Consider the following 23616-nt stretch of genomic DNA (forward strand, 5'->3'; position numbering starts at 1 on the left):
TCATTTTTTTTTTCTTCATCTAGCCGTATATTTGCTACAAAATGATATAAAACACAACATATCTATTAGAAATGTAGGCATTTTTAATTGATTATTAAACCTAGGTGTCAAAAAGGGACAAAAAATAAGTATAGACCATGAAGAAGAATGAAAGGTTAAAAAGCCTATTTCTATTGACTGTTCTGTTAATTTAGACCGAAGAGAACAATATAAAATTAGTAGTATTAGTGGTAAACAATTATAAATCTGGTTTGTAAATGTGAAGCAAAAAATTTTATTTCCGGTCTCACTGCCTCCATCCATTATTTAGCTGCTATCAGGAGGATCCCCAAACCTAGGAACCCCTTTTCTGCTTTTATTTCCATAAATGTATCATCAATGTTGCCTGTAATTGTACTTTCAACACATTCCCTTTCACTTTGTCGCTTCTTCTGAGACAAAACACATGTCAGACTTTACACTACTTCACAACTTCATATAAACCTTTAGTTGCTTTTTGCTTTTTACATCAGCTTTCCTTCCTCTGTTTACGTTCCCCACCTGACAGACAGTGAGCACACACTCGTCAGTCTGAGCTTCAGCAGGACTCTGATGCCTTTTAAAAAACGGGGCTTCCCAGGACACGGCTCCCGATTGCACATCCCCAGATCCCTGCTGTGCTCCGAACAGCAAAACGAAGCCAAAGCAACATTTGTTTATAGCTGTTACAGCATTTCTTTTATTTTTGTAGACAGCAAATCTCCGTTGTGGGAGCAAATATGGCACTCGAGAGGGGAATGAGAACATCGCCGGAGCTTTACCCCAAGAGGACAGGCTTCAACAAGGCCAGAAATCGATACTGATCTCCGGCTGTTTAGGAGCCAAAGGCAAGAGTGCTGAGTCTACTGAGGCCATGAAAAGCTCTTAGTAGTCACATTAGCTGGCAGTTGGTACAATTTCCTTCTTTGTTATTGCAGGAGCATAAAAACCACAAACAGCTAATACTCCAAAACGTACGTTGATTTTTTTTTTTTTTCTTTCTTACTGTTAATGCTTTTACAGTATCTTAATGGAATTTGAAAGCTCTAATGAACATACATCATGTTTTTAAACTAAGCAAATAAGGTATTGAAGGTATAATCATATTACAGCCATATACTGTACATCATTCCATGTCATTAGGAAGCTGTGCTTTCCATATGTACATCCTGGACTTGATGTGCTAAGCTGTCCGTGCCTACTTGTAAACATAATTAGGCCACAGTCTGTATGGATAATCATGCATATTATATGTGAAACAGCTGTACAAGCCTAAGTTTAAACACTGCACACACGACGGCATGCAAAGTACTTTACACATACACTGACTACGTTTACATGGACAGCAATAATCTAATTATTGACCTTACTCTGATTAAGATAATAACGTGATTAAGGTGTTTACATGAGTCACTTTTAGAATACTCCTGTCATGTGCCCGTTTTACATGTTATAGATCATAATTAGATTAACAGCCCGCGTCATTACGTCACCGCGCCACGCCGTCCGACGTCCCTCCAGAATTTCACGTATCAACATACAGTTCGTCTTCGTTATGGTACCGTATACAGTTTAGGTGTTTTTATTTATTTTTTTTACGAACGCTTTAAGTGCAGTTAATTATTTGTCATGCTGTACGTGCTAATAGAGGACTGCTTGAAGCGGTGGGTGTGTCCCAATCGCGTAGTTACCGTCTATATAGTAGCCGAGATACATGTATTTTTCCCCACTACAGGCCTATAGTAGGCAAGTATGCGATTTGGGACACAGCCGAACTCTCTTGTTCGCCGTAAAACGTAAAACTGCCGTGTGTGATCGTGTCCTGTCGCAAAATGCGGTGAAAACTCTCACACGGCGTTCATAATGTGATTAAGGTGTTTACATGTCACTACTACACGTCCATAATGCGACTAAAACAGGAGTACTCCACCTGTCTTAATTAGATTATTGCTTACTTAGATTATGACCTTAATTAGATTAAGGTAAGTAAAAATTGCTGTTTACATGGTAGTTTCTTAATTAGAGTATGGTCTTAATCGGATTAAGAGTGGATTATTGTTGTCCATGTAAACGCAGCTAGTGGTGCTTGAAAGTTGTTGAAGCCTTTAGAATTTTCTATATTTCTGTATAAATATGACCTAAAACATCATCAGATTTTCTAAATCCGAAGTCCTAAATGTAGACAAAGAGAACCCAATTTAACAAATGGGACAAAATATTATACTTAGTCATTTATTTACTTATTGAGGAAAATGATCCAATATTACATATATGTGAGTGGCAAAAGTATGTAAACCTCTAAGATTAGCAGTTAATTTGAAGGTGAAATTAGAGTCAGGTGTTTTCAATCAAAGGGATGACAATCAGGTGTGAGTGAGCGCGCTGTTTTATTTAAAGAACAGGGATCTATCAGAGTCTGATCTTCACAACACATATTTGTGGAAGAGTATCAAGGCATGCACAAAGGAGATTTCTGAGGTCCTCAGAAAAAAAGTTGTTGGAGCTCATGAGGCTGGAAAAAGGTTACAAAACCATCTCTAAAGAGTTTGGACTCCACCAATCTACAGTCAGTCAGACTGTGTACAAATGGAGGAAATTCAAAACCAGTGTTACCCTCGACCAACAAAGATCACTCCAAGAGGAAAACGTGTAATAATCCACTCACAAAGGAACCCAGGGTAACTTCTAAGCAACTGAAGGCCTCTCACACATTGGATAATGTTAATGTTCATGAGTCCACCATCAGGAGAACAATGAACAACAATGATGTGCAAGGCAGGGTTGCAAGGTGAAAGTCACTGCTCTCCAAAAAGAACATTGCTGCCCATCTGCAGTTTGCTAAAGATCACGTGGACAAGCCAGAAGGCTATTGGAAAAATGTTTTGTGAATCGATGAGACCAAAATAGAATTTTTTTTTAAATCAGAAGCGTTATGTTTGAAGAAAGGAAAACACTGCATTCCAGCATAAGAACCTTATCCCATCTGTGAAACATGGTGGTGGTAGTATCACGGTTTGGGCGTGTTTTGCTGCATCTGGTCCAGGACGACTTGCCATCATTGATGGAACAATGAATTCTTAATTATACCAGCGGATTCTACAGGAAAATGCCATACTTTTGCCAATCACAGATAATTATTATTGAACACTTTCCTCAATGAATAAATTACCAATAATAATAAATAATATTTTTGTCTCATTTGTTTAATTGTGAAGATCTAATGATGCTTTAAGTCATATTTATACAGATAATATAGAAAATTCTAAAGGGTTCACAAACCTTCAAGCACCACTGTAGGTGTTTATGTGAGAAATGGGAGGTCAGTGCGAAAAAGGGTGACAAGCTGAAGTAACTCAAATAACCACTCTTTGCAACTGTGCTGAGCAGAAAAGCATCAGAATGCACATGTCCAACACTGAGGTATAACATCTTCTTAAACTTAGCCACTTCTTTCTCTCTGTCTCACAGAGCCACAACATTTTTGAATAGTGTCTCCCACTCATCAATCAGCTCTGTGAGTGTGTGAGTGTCCTTTGTCACACTGACATTAAGATGCAACCACTGACGCAAGACATCACAAAACAGACAGACCTGATCATTGCAGATGACATGCTGGCATTTATGTGTGTCCATGTGTGTGCTTTTTACTGGAGTATCTCACTAACACGGCATCTTCTCAATTAACGGCTGATTTGTCAACAACCTGACTTGTCCATCTGACTTTTTCTGCAGTTACAAAATAAATAAATAAATCATAACACCAATTAGAAACATCAAGTAGAATTAGAAACTCTTTGATTTTATTCTGCATCCTTTAATAAGGGGACGCATTTGAAAAAAAATATAAATAAATAAACGCCTTGCATCAAAACAACACGACAACGTGTGAAGAAAGTGGCTCTCGAAGTAAATCCATCACAAATACAGCGTTTGGAGACACCTCCCTGTTCAATTTCCATGTCACCGCATTGAGCACTGCTTAATTAGGCTGTCATGCCTGCCATGTGAGAGAGAGGAAGAGGTTTCATCATGTGTGTGTGTGTGTGTGTGTGTGGGTGTGTGTTTGTGTCAGCAAGACATTCACGTGGGCCATGTGTGTGTATGTGTGCGTACGTGTCTGAGGCAGATCTGTAAGCTCCAATAACTCATTATCCTTGTAAATGAGCCTTCACAGTTTTATTACTCAGACTGGTCGGGTTGCTAATCGGCCCTCAAATGCATCAGGAAGTCTGATTTCATGTAGTCTGGATCTTAACGATTCTCATCTCAATATTTGTGAGGGGCATTCCGTGTCATTCTTGAATTAATAATTAACTGCTATCATTGGCAAATTGTTATGCTATAAGAAGAATAAAACGCTTTCACACAGGATGTGCGGTTATTTGGGAAATAATCAACTCTGGGGTAGTAACAGTGACTCCACTTCACTTTCAGACCACCCTGTCCTTACACTTGATATTATCTCTCAGTTTTTATTCTCAGGAGCGGCGGGGAATTTCATCGATCAGAACACCGTACAGCAGTACAACATCCCCATTCGCCCACTCATTCAACCCCGTAAGATCCAGGCCATTGATGGAGGCCACATTGGGAAGGGGTTCGTCTCTCATTGTACAGAACCACTCATCCTCCATACCAGCACGTTCCATCAGGAGAGCATAGTGTTTTACGTCACAGTGCCCGCCAGACATCCAGTGATTCTAGGTCTCCCCCGGCTGGAACAACACAACCCAGGTATTTCATGGACTAACAGCCGAGGTACTCTTTCAGCATGTGTTCAGGTACATCGGCATCCCAGAGGAAGTAGTCAGTGATCGGGGACCTCAATTCACGTCCAGGGTATGGTCCAGTTTCATGGAGAAGATGGGTATCACTGTCAACCTCACATCTGGCTACCATCCACAAGCCAATGGCAAAGTGGAGCGAGTGAACCAGGAGAAAGGTCGGTACCTTAGAACATTCTGTGCCTCAGGCCCCGAGGACTGGAACAGATTCCTCCCCTGGGCTGAATACGCGCAGAATTCGCTGCATCACTCAGCCACAGGGTTCACACCATTCCAATGTGTGCTAGGATACCAGCCTCCACTGTTCCCCTGGAATGCGAACCACACGGAATCACCAGCAGTTGACCAGTAGTTCCAGAGGAGCGAACAGGTTTGGGCCAGCACACATCAGTGCCTGATACAGACGGCACACACTTACAAGCACAAGGCTGATCGTCGCCGCGGCGAGCACCCACAGTACCAGCCTGGCGATAGGGTCTGGTTGTCCACCAAGGACTTAAGACAGCCGCATGGCTGCAAGAAACTCACCCCAAGGTACACAGGGCCATTTAAAGTCGTCAAGCAGATCAATGAGGTTACCTACCATCTGGAACTACCTCGACACAGTCGCATAGCTCCCTCCTTCCACGTGTCACGACTCAAGCCCATCATCACAGGACCTCTAGCCACGGATGTGCCCTTCGAAACCCCTCCTGTCACACTGGAGATCGATGGGCAACCCGCCTACCTCATCAAGAGTATCCTAAACTCACGGTGCAGGAGGGGTAAGCTGGATATATTATTAAATAAAGCTAATAAATTTATCCATCCAAGAGAAGTGAATTGTATTCTCATTTTCTAGACAGTACTGTTAAAACAGCTTAAAACATTTCACAGCAGCCGGCAGTAATCCATGTGACACACATATCCATTTTTTCCCATGTGTTATTCAAACCAACTCTATTTACATAATAGCACAAAAAGATAGGGACTTTGGCCGCGTAATTGTTCGTCAGTGCGAGCCAGTAGAGTAATGAGAAAATCATGTGACAGTACCGGCAGGGGCACGCAGTGCAACAGCTCTTAAATGTCCTATTCCCACAAAGGTAAATCGGGCAGCAAAATGATCAGGGCATCCATCATTAATAAAGAACTAAACAGGAATAAATGAGTAATACAATATTAACAATCTAGTAACTAACCAACAAGAAACTATGATTAACAAATTATTAAGTAATAGCACACAGATGAATGTGGTAGTTCACTATTAGCTAATCAGTAACTACTACTTCTTTCATGCCTCCCAGAGAACTACCCAGAAACTATATACACTTTCATAATTAATGTGAAACTAATCAATACTAATGCAGGACAAATGACTAGCATTACATTAACATTTTAACCTCTACTGTTAACAAATACACAAGATTTTTTTTTACATAATCAATAGGTAATAGCAGACTTATGATTTGGGTAAATTGGTAATAATTAGTACATTGTATCATTGCTCCTATTTTATATACAGAACTATTTGCTAATTATGAACCTGGCCTCCGTCCCTTGTTTTCATTACGTTTCTGGTACCCAAATTTATGTTTTTTCCCCCGACATTTTCAATCACTCAGTCTTCTGTTCTTCCACTTTAACTTTACTTCTGACTTCAAATGTTCTCAGAGCAGCCTCAACTCTGATTGGTGATGTTCACTAACTGGGGACGAAACCATTTTTAGGGAGGGGAGAGGAGATATTTGGAAAACTTCTTTCATGAAATTGCATGTTTTTGTGATCTTCTTTAAACTCTCAGGCATACAAGCTGAAGCTTGTATGTATATATATATATATATATATATATATATATATATATATATATATATATATATATATATATATATACTCCATAATAATTCATAGAGTATGGGCCTATATAGGCCCTATTGGATCTAGTGGGGCCCCCAGGATAATGGGGGCCCCTATAATTGTCACCACATTTCACCCCGCTAGCGATGGCCCTGACTTGAACTTGGACTTCCCCTGCCCAATATACCGATCTTACAGGAAATCGCCTTACAGGAATATCAATTGTATTGTTTACAGTTACAAATCATTAACCATTGAACTTTGACCTTTCCTGTCTCGTTTTCAACATACACAGAGTCCTGTGATTACGTCATGATTCATGGGATTGAACAAATAATTGTGTCTTGTCATGAATATGTTGCTGGACATTAAAAACTAAGGCAAAAATAATTATTTAAGATGGCCGATTTTGAACAATCGTTCCCTCACTTATTATTAGAAATGTAAAAAAAAAAAAAAAAAAAAAAAAAAAGGCAGCTTGACTTTCACACCCACATTTCACACCTAATTGTGTCACTACACAGTATATTCTTACATATATTTATTATCTTATGTCTCACCCTGTTTTCTGCAAGGATTAACAAAGACGTTCCTCTGAACTTGCAAATATGGGAGAAAGTCCTGATGGACACGGAATATTCTTCCTTTTGTTTTCAAAGGTTTTATAACTCTCCCATGTGGGTTCACACTGGAATGGTGGATCAACCAAAAGGGGATGCTTTGAGGATTCTGGGTCTTGATGGACGTTTGTATGTCAAATCAAATAAACTGGTCTTTAATAAGTCCTAGTGCGCTGGTGCACTTAAACTCTTCATGACAGGACGTGATCCCAGCCACAATACTCAAGGAAAAAGTGATTTTGATGACAGACCGCTCCAGGCAACTCTGCGCTGGGGTTTTACTGCTTCTGCCTTCCAGTTCAATAAAGGAGATAAGGCCAAAGAGGCCTCTCGAGCTGACTTGTCTGACCTCTCAAACGTTAAAAAAATCAGCAATAAAGCTTTCTGATGAACATTACTGCATGTATCTCCTGAGGCTAGGTTCTTACGAAGTCTTGCTGGATTGATAATGGACTTATTTCAGTTCATGTCTTTGAATCTTGTGCTGTAAGACAGTGAAGGAGAAAACGTTCTAAAAAAAAAAATGTAAAAAAAAAAAAATGCCTCTGTGGTGTATGTGGGTGGCAGGCCACTTTAATGAATTGCTTTATGAGTGTACATAGCAGAAACCTCCTGCAGTTTGTCTTTCCCAAGGCTATCATTTGGTTTGACAGCAGTGTGTTTAAAGTGGACCTCTACCTGTCCACAATTCTCACACTAGCCTCTGAAGTCACTCTCTCCTTTCCTTTTGGATTTTATAAATAGAGGCGCTTGTCATGGTGTTGCCCCTGGGATTAGATAATTTCCTGTATTCGGGCTGCGTGATATAGTAGCTCTGAGCTTTGAAGACATGGTCAATGAGTGCTTAGAAGTACAAGAAGTCCTTTGAATAGTTTTACCAGGTCCAGGTTTTTTTTTGTTCGTTTGTTTGTTTTAAATGGATGAACGCTATCAAAATATATCGAATATATATATTAGAGATGCACCGATACAAAATTTTTCAGCCAATACCGGTAACCGATTATCCAGAGTGATACCGATACCGATACCAATACCGATAGTTCTGCCTTTTAAGAATTCTGAAAGAAATGCAAATTAAAACTTTATTCTCTCCATTTCAACATGTTGTAAGCGACAAAGCAACACTATAACACTATTATAGGCAAATTACCGTAGGTGTCACCCAATAAAGCGACAAATCCAAACGATTAACCTCAATGATTCCTCGTATCGGAATCATGTGTATGTGGATGTGGACCAAATTTTATTCAGTTCTCTACCCACAAAAAATAAATATAAAATTATAATCATGTCGACATCGTATCATGTCGTACACAACCTTTCATTAAATGTGCATAGAGACATTACAAAGAAAAATAAAGCTACTGGAAGGAAGCAGAAGAGATTGTTTGGTGCCTCTTGTGTGTGTACGTAGTGCACGTGGGGCAGTGGTGGCTTGATGGTTAAGGCTCTGGGTTACTGCTCGGAAGGTTGGGGGTTCGAGCCCCAGCACTGCCAAGCTGCCATTGTTGGGTGCTTGAGCAAGGCCTTTAACCCTCTCTGCTCCAGGGGGTGCTGTATCATGGTTGATCCTGCACTCTGACCCCAACTTCCTGACATGCTGGGATATGTGAAAAAAAGAATTTGACTATGCTGTAATGTATATGTGATCATTAAAGACTCATTATCGTATAGTGGGTGTATGCTATACATTTTGGCTACTACCATTTTCTCACTGCAAAAATAAAAAATGCTGGACAGGCCATGCCTAGTTGCTACACACCCACAAGTGACAGACTACAAGCGAAATGAGTGACTTCTGGAACTGTACTGGAGCGATGAGCACCATCCTTCCAAAACATCTTCCCTCAGTTGATGTTTTGATGATGGTGGTGATCTTACACATAGCTCCGAAATCTCCCATAGGTGCTCAGTCGGTTTGAGATGTGGTGAGTGTGAAGGCCATAGCTTGTGATTAGCATGTGATTAGCATGTGCGCCTGGAATGAGGTCAGAGTCATATTTGAAGAGACCAAAACACATCAGGATGAAAACGTTTCATAATTTGTATTGAATGCTACTTTGTTTGAAATGTATTATATATATATAATAGTAAAATCAGTTAGATTCATGAAGGATTCTGAAAGCATTATATAGGTTTTGGGTGGGGCAGGTTATAAGTTTTGGCTTGTTCTTAGTCCCATTTGGTTAATTTTTTCACGCAGATCTGGGAACCATGGTCCTATAGAAGAGAAAATCAGGGCATAAAGTCTCAAATGTACTGTAATATCTGTGAAATTAAGAAGTAAAAAGACTTTGTGAACATGTTACGCACACAGACGGCGTGTTTTACAGTGTGTACACTTCACAAAAACTAGTTGACTGTAATGAATGAGTGTAAGATGATGGATTAGAGCTAGATGGAGGATGAAATTAAACACCAGTTGAAGGACATAACCTCATCCTCATTCATCTGTCTGGTGTTACTCTATCTGGTGTGTGTGTGTGTGTGTGTGTGTGTGTGTGTGTGTGTGTGTGTTCATGGCTGTAATACAGGTTCAAGGTCACTCTGCACGTATTCAGTGTCATGTGAACTATGCTGTTGTCATCTAATTTGTCAAGTGAATACTCAGAGAATCCCAGAAGACAGAACATGTTTGGATCACACAAATGCTTGTACACAGCTCTCTGCAAGACACAGGTGAATCTGAGAAGAATAAAATACCGACAAGCAACATGGATCATAGATGAATGCTACCAGAATGCTCCATGTGCTCTGACTTGCTATTTAGATCATGTCGGTGAAATTCGTGATGACCAAGTAAAACCTTTCATTGACAAATATTGACAACTTCTATTATATAGTTCTGAGGGAAAAAAAAAAAAAACCTTTTTCCGAAGCTGACGTGTTTCTCTATGGATGTATCTCATGCATCAAAAGTAAATCATTTAAGCATTTTAAAGTCTGGTTGAAGGTGAAAAGGGAGAAAATTGTATTTAATTGCTGTTTTTTTTTTTTTCTTTTGGCTTCAATAAAAAACAAATAAATAAAAACTGCATTGTGTTTACTCAGGTTGCCTTTGTTTTATGTTGTATTTCGTTCGAAGATCTAAAACTATTTAGTATGAGATGTACACAAAAACAGAAGAAATCAGAAATACTTGTTCACACCACTGAACACACACACTGTTAGAAAAACTCCAGAAAAAAAAAAAAAAACACTGATTTTCATCATTTTTGGTTGGATGAGACTATATCCACATCTGCATCGGACAGGTTTTCCCAAACCACCATACAGATGTCTCTGAGAAGCCATTTAAAATGAAAGCACTAAAATGAAATAGAACTCCATTTCCATTTCAGTTCTGTTTACTAACCGCTTATCTGCGCGCTTGGAGTTATCATGCACTAGTTGGCGCTAGAGAGTCTGTTGCGTTTTGTCAATAAGCATTTCCGGAACCTGCCTACTTCACAGAAAAAAGGCTGTATGAAAGACACTACAGGCAAACACAAACTTTCCCCAGTCTGTAAACAAACACAGGTCTCATGTTTAATCACCACTAACTGCTTTAATAAAAATAAAAAAACTTTACTTTTTAAAGAAATTATGATATGAACTTTTACTGGTAGTTAGTTACTTAGACTATCTCGCCTGAAAAAACACATTGTGTGACCGTGTTTGTCAGACACTGGTGTACAGAAGTGTGTATACAAAGAAGAACAAATGGCCAATTAGACTATAACCTGCAAGAATCTGAAGATTCTGCTGTCCACACGCTCCACGGGCCGTGGATGAAAAGTCTAACGACTAGGCCAGCTGTAATTATAATACCGTTCACATTGAACAAACAATGTGTGTGTGTGTTGTTTTTTTGTTTTTTTTTCTTGCACTGGTTCCATATGTTGGTGCAGTGAGCATCCGTCGCAGAGAATCACTTTGCTCTGCAGATACAGGATGCGCAGTGACTGCTGTAGATTATGAGTGGGAGTGTGTAATTGAAACGGGTCTGTTTAAAGTGACAAAACAATAAACAAATAAACACACACGGTATTACGTTTTGATGAAAATGAGTCGGTGAGGATTGCAATGCTTGTTAGAATGAAAGCATATTTAACAGGCATGAGACAGATGTCTGGAAATGCTTAAGCAATATTTAGTTAGTAATTTGCAGTCATTTGTGAACTTTAGTATTGTAAGGGCCTATCTGGATTAAGAATAGAACAGAACAACAAAAGAGAAAAGAAACGTGTAGAGAGAACAGAAGCGTGTTGGTCCTATCGCTGACTCGGAAGCGGCATGAGGATTCATCTGCAAGAGGTTTTATCACAATCCAAAGATCCACTATGATAAGGCAGGAAGAGGTCAAAACAAAAAATAAAAACAGGTTCAACAAGGTAAACAAGAGGAATGGCAAGACTTTGCAATTATTTACCGTCCAGAAACTGGGAAGTTAATGCCAGGAGTTGTTAATACCCAGTCATGCCTCAGTCGTCTGTGTCCAGGAGTCCAAGACAGCAAAATTAGCTCTGCCCTCTGCCTGGGAGGGATGGCATACTCTCTCCCCTGACAATCAGAGTGACCACAGCAAATTGTAGGCAGCTGTGGGCTTGGGTATGTTGAAGAGGGTCGATAGCTCTATCCTCTGAGCATGTTCAAAGGAGATATACTGTATCATTAGCAACAGTTCAAAAGGATGTCATGGCTTCATGTGTCTGAAAGGAAGCATGTATTCGCCTTTTCCCTTCTCACTTTGTAGTTGTTGTGATATGGAAAGCTGAGATGAGAGAAAAAAAAATGGAATGGGAGAAACTTATAGCATTAAGGTCATAAATCATATGCAAGATCGTGGTGATATTTTACACCACAGTCTTTCAGAGCATATGCATAAAATTTTCATTACGACATAGGGGGTGAATGGCTATAGCTAATGAAGTTTGTCTTAATTCTGATTTTCTGTAGGCAAACCTGTGTTAGGCAGCACTGTGTTGTAGTTCCCTTACAGCTCCAGAGACCTGGAGCTCAGGTTCCTGTCTGTGTATGTTCTCTGGTTTACATGCCTGTAGGTTGCTCAAAATGGCCCCTAGATGTAAATGAGTGTGTGCATGGTATCCTGCGATGGATGGAGTGTATTCCTACTTAATGCCCAGTGTTCCTTGGATAGCTTGTGGATACACTGCAAGCTTGACTTGCATCTTCATGGATATTTCAGTGGATGAATAAATGACTGAAGGATCGTTATTTTTCTCATTGTAAAATAACCTTTAGGAACTATACTAATCACAAGCCTTCTGCTTAGATTATCAAAAGGACCCACAGCAACACATACTATATGTGTGTGAAATTAGGCCAATAATCCCCATTAGAACCAATCTTCTGAGAAATATTTAACAGAAACCTTTGGAGAAATTAAACAGCTGTAATAGAAATAAGACAGTAGCATTGCCGGTTCAGAGCTCCATGGTCCCTTGGTTGATCCTTAGCTCAAATTAATGTCTATGTGGAGGTTTGTGTGCTCTCTCTGTGTCCACAGTGGTTTCCTTTTGATTCGCCGGTTTCCCCCCACCTCCAAAGGAACATGCCAGAGCGTGCATTGGTGACTCTAAATTGCCTCAAGGTGTAAATTAGTGTGTGAACGTGGGTGTCTGTTTGAAGGTGTATTCCCACCTCATGCCCAGTGTTCCCAGAATAGGCTCCAGATCTACTGAATCCCTGACTACGTGAATACTTAAAATGAATCAACGAATGTGTACAAGCAAAGCTTAATGGTTAAATAAGAAAAACAACAGAATTAGAGCAATTAAAGGAACCATCGGTTAAAGCCCAATTAGAAACCATTTAAATCTAATGGAACAAGTTTTAATGGAAACCAGTAGAACCCATTAGTTCTGATGGGAAATCCATCGGGGGAAAGCGTTTAGCCAATTCCCATTTGAAAACAAGATCATCAGGCTTCAAAGTATTAAACATCAGGCATGATTATGTTCAAATGAGACATTCAGGGTACAATAGGGGGAAAAAAGCAAGAAGAAACGCCATCATTCTTCTAATAGCATACATAACATCTATATTTATATATATATATGACTCAAAACTACATTAAAACCAAGATGAAAACCTGTAGAGTAACCATTATAAATGTTGAATGTGCACTTTGGCCATGGTTTTGATGTTCTATCGGAGATTTACCAGAACAAGCTGAACCTTTGAAGCATTTCTATACATCAGTGATGTACTACAGTGTTATGGCACTATTAGAAAGGCCTACTTTAATCTTTTTTATCTCTGCTGCAAGTACTTTAAAAGGCACTTCAGATAATAGAGTTGCTGAAAATATAATGGCACAAAGGTTAGCCAAACAATGCTCTCCTTTAGATCAGTACCAAAGATCTTTCACTAGGAAATGACCGCACCTGAAATCTATTTTTTTTTTTACTACATAAGGTTCATGTGGAGGGATCACTGGGTTCTTTGAAGTACCTCTGATGTGCTTCTTTAAAATAAACAGAGATGACAGTATGAACCCAGGTCTTTTATGCAGCGATGATGGGGGAAGGCAGTAAAACATGTAATGGCAGTTGGGCCTTGTGTTGAACTAATACTCACATTTTTCTTAGTACTATTTGGACAGGACAAACTGTTCAGTCGTATGTCTGTTAACTCTTGTGTTCTGTTCATTACTTGTACTGTGTACTGTTCACAGGTTGTATTGACTTCATGCAGCTGAGACAAAATATATATATATATATATATATATATATATATATATTTGGAATGACCAACCTTGAACAGAGCTATACTCTTGTGGAAAAGTAAAAGAGACAAAATGTTACATGCTCCTAATGTAACAGAGTGAATTTTCCTATGTGTTTTATTTTTGTAAAACGCGGTTAGAGTCAACTCATATCCATCTCCTCCCAGGGAACGTGGGGCACACGGCCGGGGACACTCTGGAAGGGGTGCCAAGCAATCAAGGGCACAGTCATACGCTACAGACAAGTTGGAAATGCTAATCAGACCAAAGCGCATGTCTTTGTACGGGGGAGGAAACCGGAGTACCTGGAGGAAACCTACAAAGCACAGGGAGAACATGCAAACTCCACGCACACAGGGCGGAGGCAGGATTTGAAACCTCAATCCCGGAGGTACTGGGGGCATGGTGGCTTAGTCGTCAAGCCACCATGCCCCCAGTCAACTGATATCTAATAATAATGATAATCTGATCGAAATGACCTGAACATAACCTGGGCAAAAAAGTACATTCATGTATAATAAAGAACATGAGCTACAGTAAGCATACAAAGTTTTGTGCTATTTTTTTTTTTTGTATGGTTCAACTTTAAGTAAAAAATTCAAAATGCAAGAACACAAAGGGTTAAATAATCTTTCAGGAGGATGTTGTTATGATTATATATGGTTTGCATGGGACAATCACTCTCTATATAAATCATAAATAAAGTGTTGGGAATGTCTTCACAATGTGCACATTGTCATCGCACTAAAATCCCCATGCCTACTACATACATACTTGTTTTGACCTTTATTATGACCATTTAGGTCACATGACCATGACATAACATGAGCTATCCCTGTGTCCTGTGTCTAACACATCCTTTTAGACACTGCCTCTATTTTATTGTTCTGCGTTTCAACCCCAAATAATTCTTGGTTTCATTTTGGTGTCAGCAGGGGACTCCTGAGAAAAGAGTGAACACTTCCTGGACTGTTTTATAATGAAGAGAAAGTGCAGAACCTCTTTTCTCACAGGATAAAACAGAACCTTTACCAACATGCCAATTCAGACGGGTTCTACTATATAATCTGGAGTTATACTGTATCTCGTGGTCATTGTGTAGAAGGTAAAATACAGCATACGCTCTCCAGATCTGGCCATCCGCAGTCCATAAAAATGACTGGCAAAATGGATACAGAGGTAAAATTCCACAGATACTCCACCAACAAATACATTAGCCGACCTCCACATGTAAAGCAAATCCAGTCCAAATAAGCCTCTAGGCATTTCCTCTAGACACTTGCATAAGATGCACGATATTAACTTTAATAAATTCACATATTAACTTCATTAAAAGGGCTGTAGCCCAGACAAGTTCCAGCAGGTGATAACATCTGGAATAGTACCTTTCCATGATTCATTAAGACTCAGCATCCCCAAGGCTTATACTCAATGTTGAGGAGTAACTAGTTACACGTAATGGTGTTACATAATTTAATTACAAAATAAATGTAACTGTAATCCGTTACAGTTACTGAGAAAAAAAAAAAGTGCAATTAAATTAGTTACTTATCAAAATGTCAACAGTTGTATACGGGGTTACATCTGAATATTGTCTGTAAAATGGTCGGATATGTTGAATAATATTCATTTGATGCTTTGCTTGTTTTTGATGTGCCTGATGCCTCCTGCCATTTAAAGACCGTTTAGTAAAGCGATGCTATTCTATTGCTTTTGATTGGTTCTCTTGTTTGAACTTGCAGCGCACCACGTCTGCCAATTACATCGATCCACATAGCCGCTGAAAGCTTCAGGCTACAACCTGTCTGAGAGTTGCCACCATGGCGAGTGAAAAAAATGCCTTCCGGTGCTGGAAATGTAAAAATCATTTCATCCAGAAATCAGAAAAGGGTGCAAATATAACGGTTCAGTGCAAAATATCTTTGCCAACTATTAAAATAGTCTAAGGTTTCAATGTCGAACCTGAGGAAGCATCGACAGGTAACTTAGCCTACAGTTAACTGTAAGCAGTCATTAAATAAAGTACGAAAGGCATTGCCTACTCCCGCCTGCCACACCATGCTACTAACGTGTATTCAAGACATATTTTAACTCTGTATTGCTCGGCGCATGTCCAGTAGTTTATTTAACGATGCTAATCTCCATTCATAACAAATTAGCTAGTCTGCTAGCTAGCTAAAGACGCTTTTACCAGCCAGACTTCTATATTTATGAACCATTTGACAGCCATTTGAACCATTTGGTAACTTTGTCAGATCTAATATTACAGTTATTTCAGCATTTTAGCCTAACCTACATGAATGATTCACAAGGTCATTGAGTTGAAGGTCATTGAAATTCAGGACACCAACAGACTCCCCTGGCCAAAGCAACTTTACCACTGACCCACTTAAATTTTGACTGTCTTTTAGACACTCGGATTTAGAAAAAGTAATCAAATATAATCAGTTACATTACTTTTATAAAGAAATTGAAATAGTTGCACAACTTAATACATTTTAAATACTGTAACCTATTACATTTCCAAAATAACCTTCCCAACACTGCTTATACTGAAGTCAGACTGTAGAATGATTATGAATGCCTGCTTTTAGCAACACACAGCCTATGAATTGATTATGCCCATCAGGATGGGGTGATTATAACTGTCACCGTCTTAGATCCCTGAGTGCACACAGACCTCGACAGATGGCACCAAATTATGCATCTGGTTGGAACAGTAAATATTGACAGGTGTATCGGGTTCTTTCCACAGCTCTCTATGGGCAGTGTAAAGGGGGCATGCTAATTGGCAGCCTCCACTGTGAGCCAGACCATTGGCAGCTGCCTGACAGACTCGTATCGACTCTGCTCGGCTGAACTTCTTTCACACCCCACCTCCGCTTCTTGCTCCCCACAACAATAGATCCTCTGACAATCTGGCTGCTCGGTGAAGAATTCATTTTTGAACACATTTGACATCAGTTACTGTCCTGAACTCCCCAGTGAGCGAAATCGATTGCCTTACCTGGGTGCATTTAGCTTTTTAAAATTGCAGAAATTTCACTCCGCATGCTGGTGGAACACGACTCGACATGTCCGACAGTCAGCAAACTTGTCATAGAGTCCTCTAGGTGAGCAAGGCCAATCCATAAAGGCTCAACGGAGGACTAAAGCTCTATTAAATGGATCATCAAAGCCTTAAAAAAAAAAAAGAGTTTGAGCTACCCAGCAATTCTATTCTGATTGGTCAAACAGTTGAGCCAACAGTGTTTGTTGACCCAGAAGATGGGAGGTGACACAAGCGCCAAGCAATTGCCTTCACAGTGGAAAATGACACATTACAGCCCTTGTGCAAGAGATACAACAAAAAGAGACTGTTAGACAGTGATGTCTCACACCAAGTAATATGTTCAGAACTGTCTCTAAAAGGAAGGGTTCTTCAATGCCACAATGTAAGCCATAAGGAGGAGCCTGTTCATACATTATATGAAAATCCCTGGAACCAGATAGATAGATAGATAGATGGATAGATGGATAGATAGAATGGTGCTTGAAAGTCTGTGAATAGAATTATAATTTTCAATTAAACACATGAGACCAAAATGTTATACTTGGTCATTTATTTATTGAGGAAAATAATCCAATGATTCATATTTGTGAGTGGCAAAAGTATATGAACCTCTAAGATTAGCAGTTTAATTTCAAGGTGAAATTAGAGTCAGGTGTTTTCAATCAGTGGGATGACAATCAGGTGTGAGTGAGCGCCCTGTTTTACTTAAAGATCAATGATCTATCTATCTTGATCAAGGATTAAGTCTGATCTTGTTTGTGGAAGTGTATCATGGCATGAACAAAGGAGATTATTGAGGACTTGAGAAAAAGAGTTGTTGAAACTCATCAGGCTGGAAAAGGTTACAAAACCATCTCTAAAAAGTTTGGACTCCACCAATCCACAGTCAGACAGATTGTGTACAAATGGAGGAAATTCAAGTCCATTGTTCCCCTCCCCAGGAGTGATCGACCGACAAAGATCACTCCAAGAGCAAGACGTGTAATAGTCCGTGAGGTCACAAAGGAACTCGGGGTAACTTCTAAGCAACTATAGGCTTCTCTCACATTGGCTAATGTTAATGTTCATGAGTCCATCATCAGGGGTGCAAGGAAAAAGTCACCGCTCTCCAAAAAGAACATTGCTGCCCTTCTGCGGTTTGCTAAAGATCACGTGGACAAGCCAGAAGTCTGTTGGAAAAATGTATTCTGGATAGATGAGACCAAAGTGGAATTTTTGGTTTAAATGAGAAGGGTTAAATTTTGAGAAAGAAAAACACTGCATTCCAGCATAAGGACCTTGTCCCATCTGTGAAACATGGTGGTGGTAGTATCACGGTTTGGGCTCATTTTACTGCATTTGGGCCAGGATGGCATGACATCATTGATGGAGCAATGAATTCTGAAGATATATATATATATATATATATATATATATTTGTGAAACTGAATCTCAAGAGAAAGTGGGTCAGGTAGCAGGACAGCGACACTAAGCACACAAGTTGCTCTACCAAAGAACAGTTAAAGAAGAATAAAGTGAATGTTTTGGAATGGCCAAGTCAAAATCCTGACCTTAATCTAATAGAAATGTTGTGGAAGAACCTGAAGCAAGCAGTTCATGTGAGGAAACCCACCAACATCCCAGAGTTGAAGCTGTTCTGTACTGAGGAACGGGATAAAACTCCTCCAAGCCGACCTGCAGGACTGATCAACAGTTACCCCAAACGTTTATCTGCAGTTATTACTGCTCAAGGGGGTCACACCAGATACTGAAATCAAAGCTTCACATACTTTTACCCCTCACAAATTTTCCTCAACAAATAAATGACCAAGTATAATATCACTGTCTCATGTGTTGAATTGGGTTCTCTTTTATCTACTTTTAAGACTTGTGTGAAAGTCTGATGATGTTTTAGGTCAAATTTATGCAGAAATATAGAAAATCAAGTACAAAATTTTATGAACATGTTTTCACAATCAACATCATTTCTGTCAATCTCGAGCTCACACATAACCCAGGCTTGGTAAATTCCTAGAATATTAAAATGTAAAGCTGGATGTATAAAAGTGTTTCTGATAACTATTCATGAACAGAGGAATCTATTAGCATGTGGTCATTCATTATCTGTGTGTAATACATCTACATCCACTTATGTCCTATAATATTTACCCCAGTGGTTGCATACGACTGAACACCAGTAAACTGCAGTACCTGTAATGCAATATTTACACGTTTCATTTATCCTCCACGCTGTAAGTGGAGAAATGCATCCATTTACCTTGGCTTACTAATACTAGACGGTTCAAGTTGACCTGGATGATTAAACACGTTTGCAGTCGGTTGCTGTAAACACACAGCTGTTTGATCACACAGGCAGCACATCAGTGGCAGGACATGCAGATGGGAAGGTGAGGAGACATAAATCTTGCTCGGATATTTTGCAGCTGCGCTTGGCTTGAAGAGGGAAAAGGTACTGAGCACTGGGAGGAAGAAAGAAAACAACATGGAGCAGGAAAGCCCCAGCACTGGTTTTGCTGTAATGAGTAGAAAATAAATCATGGGGAAATGCAGCCTGGGCTCCCCGCAGATGCACTTCATCATGGACCTTCTGTTTATTATTAAAGAAAAAAAGTAATGTAAGGGCCAAGGCAGTGAGGGACCCTGAGAACTAGCTGAGTAGGAATATAATACAGGGAAATTTTTTTAAACATTTCAGGAAAATAATCAGGGCGCACGGTGGCTTAGTGGTTAACACGTTCACCTCACATCTCCAGGGTCAAGGGTTCGATTCCCACCGGGGCCCTGTGTGTGCGGGGGTTTCCTCCGGGTACTCAGGTTTCCTCCCCCGGTCCAAAGATATGCGTGGTAGGCTGATTGGCATGTCCAAAGTGTCCGTAGTGTATGAATGGGTGTGTGAGTGTGTATGTGATTGTGCCCTGTGATGGATTGGCACCCTGTCCAGGGTGTACCCTGCCTCGTGCCCGATGCTCCCTGGGATAGACTCCAGGTTCCCCGTGACCCTGAAAAGGATAAGCAGTATAGAAGATGGATGGATGGATGGATGGATGGAGGGAAAATAATCAATAACAGGGTGGTGTGAAGTGTGTGAAGAGGAGCTACTGTTCCCACACTGAATTTGTCACAGATTTCCTGTTTGCTTCTTGGTTCCCATGGTAATATGCACCATGTTTGTTTTTGTTTCTGTTCTAGTTGTGTCTCTGCAGCCACGTCCACCATTTGCTTGATCCCTGAATAGTGTGCAGCTGTTTTCTTGTACACAGTAGTTTAGTTCACACATTTGTTGTGTTTGTGAAGCATGGGAAAGTCTTAGCATGGTTTATTTTCTTAATCCGAGCCTTTGTTTACTGTATACAGGATACTTTGTATCCTGTCTCATTTCAACGTACGGTGCAAAAAGTACAGTGTTTCTGTAAGCGCACGTCCCGACGAGCTTTATTCCTCTTTTACAAGGATTTTAAAAAATGTCTCATTATATTTTTATCCAGTTATAGTTACATGTAAGGTTTTGGAATGTTTGGAAAGTTAGTTCCTGTTATCACTTACTTTAGAGCAGCTATATACAGTCATTCCCTCACCAGCCTCTCTTTATTTTTCTCTGTCCTGAAGACTTTCTATGTCCTGAAGACTTAAAGAAATGTTTCCTTACAGAAAACATCAGCATATCAATGCTTATATATTTTTCCTTGTTGAACATCAACACTTAAAAAAAAAAAAAAAAAAATCTGTTTATTATTAGCTTTAAATCATGTGGCGTGTCCGCCATACGTGTCCCTGTATGGGGTTGGAATTGTTTCATAATTCCAAAGAAATAGATTACGATCCACGAATAAATGTAGTGAGATTCACAAACATTAAACAAATTCACAAATAAATAGAATGAGAGCCACAAATATATGTTTGGAGTTTCACAAAAAAAAAAAGTATTAAATTCACAAATAAATGGGCGGTTGTGGATCAGGTGGTAGAGCGGGTCGTCCACTAATCGTAGGGTTGGCGGTTCGATTCCCGGCCCACGTGACTCCACATACCGAAGTGTCCTTGGGCAAGACACTGAACCCCAAGTTGCTCCCGATGGCAAGTTCGCGCCTTGCACGGCAGCTCTGCTACCACTGGTATGTGTGTGAATGGGTGAATGAGACACAGTGTATAGCGCTTTGGATAAAAGCGCCATATAAGTGCAGACCATTTACCAAATAAATAAAATGAGATTTGTAAATAATTTTTATTACGAATATATTTTTATGTCACAAAAACACCTCTGCTTGGCATTCGGTTGTGAATCGTGTCCTGTGCGTTTGTGGATCGCTGCACTCATTTGTGGATTTTGAAACATTTATAGCCTCAAGAGTGCACATAAATTGGTAGACTCCGCCCACTGTCTACACAAGCCAGTCAAATCGCGGCTACATTGTGCTGACCAATCGTAGCACGTTCTCGATCCAACCAATTATGTTTTGTTTTGCAGTCAAGGTGGGAACCGAGTCGTTGCACCAAACTTGTTTATTATATATATAGACGCTCCAACATGGCCGACGAGGAGGAATCCCGACAGGCGAATAACACAAATGTCTAGCGAAAGTTAAACAAGATACCTTCTTGTTATGCTCATATTTGTCATAACTAGCTAGGTAGTTTGATCATTTTCACCAGTTTTTATTAATTACCAAGCCCACTCATTGTCTGTGGATTTTTATTTTTTTTTTTTTCCACATGCCAACAACAAACATGGCTGCCATTAGCCACAGGCCTAGCATGTAATCTATTTATTTGTGAATTTGTTTAAGGTTTGTAAATCTCGCTACATTTATTTGTGGATCGTAATCTATTTCTTTGGAATTATGAAACAATTCTAACCCCATATCCCTGTGAATTCGCTGTTACTATACAAAAACAGAACAGAATAAAACGAGTGCATTAAAATAAAACTGTTTTTAGCAGCCGCACTTCTGACCAATCGGATTGGACAATTCAACAGCATTGTGTACGTTTGTGTTGTATGTTGCTGGTTGTATTTACCCAACATCTTTCTCTCTACCATAGGTTAAAAGAGTGTAAAACAGGTGTGAAACAGTCATTTTAATGAGGATTAAGAAGCGTGTTCATTCATGTTGTGTCTCGTATACGGCACAGCTAGGTATGCTTCGGTAAAGAAGGGCAAGTCTAGGAGCTTTTTAATTAGAGACCCAGAGGATTCAACCTCAGCTCGTTTCGGATGCAGGCGCCAGATTAATTGGCTCCTCTCGTGTTCTCGTGGATCTTCATTTGCCTCCAGCCAGCTTCCATGTGTTTAAAGCAACACCTTGCGCAAATCTTGACTCACAAAATGCACTAGCATATGGCAGAAAACATTATGTGTCTGCTCAAAATTTAAGAGCTGGACTCAACCTGCTTGTGCATCCTCAGCGCTTACCATAAAATTCACCATAACAATCAATATCCACACTGCTCCTCCTTTCTCCTGTTTATATCTCCACACTCTTCTCTCTTTCGCCCTGTTTTTGCTTCTCTTCGAGATTCTTCGAGAATGTCTCTGCATTACTGAGACTGAGATTTGCAATCGGAGAGGAATGCAAAAATTCACAGACCACAACGTTAAGATCTGCAGTGTACCATTTTTCTTATATATAGATAAATGTTTGTAAATATAGATGAATGACGTTTGCTTAAAAAAACATGGTCGATGGTTGGCTCGGGAAGATCGTTTACTTTGTGAAAATGTAGCGCTGCAGTTTTTGTGAGGCCTGATGGTTAGTTGCTATGTTTGTTCTTTCATTCATTCAATCGTTCATCTTCAGTAAGTGCTTTATCCTGGTTGACATCACAGTGGATCTGGAGTCTATCCCAGAAACACTGAGGCAACATAAGGCAGGAGTACACCCTTCCGTGGGTTGGGGTTGGGGTTGGGGTTGGGGGGGGGGGTCATGCGGCAGGTGGTCCAACGTGAAGTGGAGTTACTGTCACCACCCCGTAATTTATTATTTTATATGATAGCATGTCCTGAGATGTTTTATTCCTCTTATACCACAGCAAGTTACTTTTTTTTTATCCATTTGTAATGGATGTCGGGAAGTTGGGGTCAGAGCGCAGGGTCAGCCATGATACAGCGCCCCCTGGAGCAGAGAGGGTTAAGGGTCTTGCTCAAGGGCCCAACAGTGACAGCTTGGAAGTACTGGGGCTTGAACCCCCGACCTTCCGATCAGTAACCCAGAGCCTTAACCACCAAGCCAGTACTGCCCTAATTTTATGTTATAAAATGTCCATGAAATAAGTTAGTTCCTGTTCTCACTTACAGTGCTGTGAAAAAGTATTTGCCCCTTCTTGAATTCTTCTGGGTTTTTTTTTTTTTTGTGTGTGTGTGTGTGTGTGTGTGTGTGTGTATCTCTCATACTAAATTGTTTCAGAAATGAAAACGAAATCTAAGGCAACCCGAGTAAACACCTAAATGATGCACATAAATGTGTTTTTAAATGATAATGTTATTTTTTGAAGCAAAAAAGTTATCCAATACCAACTGGGCCTGTGTGAAAATGTATTTGCCCCCGCAGTTACTAATTTACTAATTTACTATTTACTGCA

The sequence above is a fragment of the Ictalurus furcatus genome, chromosome 1 (genome assembly GCF_023375685.1).
Source record: "Ictalurus furcatus strain D&B chromosome 1, Billie_1.0, whole genome shotgun sequence".
Classification (NCBI taxonomy): domain Eukaryota; kingdom Metazoa; phylum Chordata; class Actinopteri; order Siluriformes; family Ictaluridae; genus Ictalurus; species Ictalurus furcatus.